We start from the raw sequence: 413 nt of genomic DNA on the forward strand, positions 1-413 counted from the left end.
TATTAGAGTAAATACTTTTTTCACTCAAATACTGTCCAAAAATAGAAGTTGGACTCAAAACTACAAGTTACAACTTCTTGTCTTTATCTGATCCTTTTTAGTATGTGTGATCACCTATCTAATAAAATATGTATTTCGAAAAATCTTCTACACTGCTTAATGTTAAAGCTTCTACATGGATTAAGGTAGTGTGGTGGATACCCATTAGGCCACAATATACACTACATTTTCTATCCCAATGGCGTGAGGTAGTGTTTTACAATATTGAGTTTACGTTGATCTTAATAATTCTATACCCTAAAGATGGAATCACCTATATAAGTGTAGAAGTATCATTTTCTAGAGCACTCATAAGACCCAAGGTGTGTGCATGACCATAAAAGCACTTTGTTAGTATCGTGGAGGTTTCTTAA

The sequence above is a fragment of the Solanum verrucosum genome, unplaced genomic scaffold, assembly GCF_900185275.1.
Source record: "Solanum verrucosum unplaced genomic scaffold, falcon-dt-bn FXZP01000094.1, whole genome shotgun sequence".
Lineage (NCBI taxonomy): Eukaryota > Viridiplantae > Streptophyta > Magnoliopsida > Solanales > Solanaceae > Solanum > Solanum verrucosum.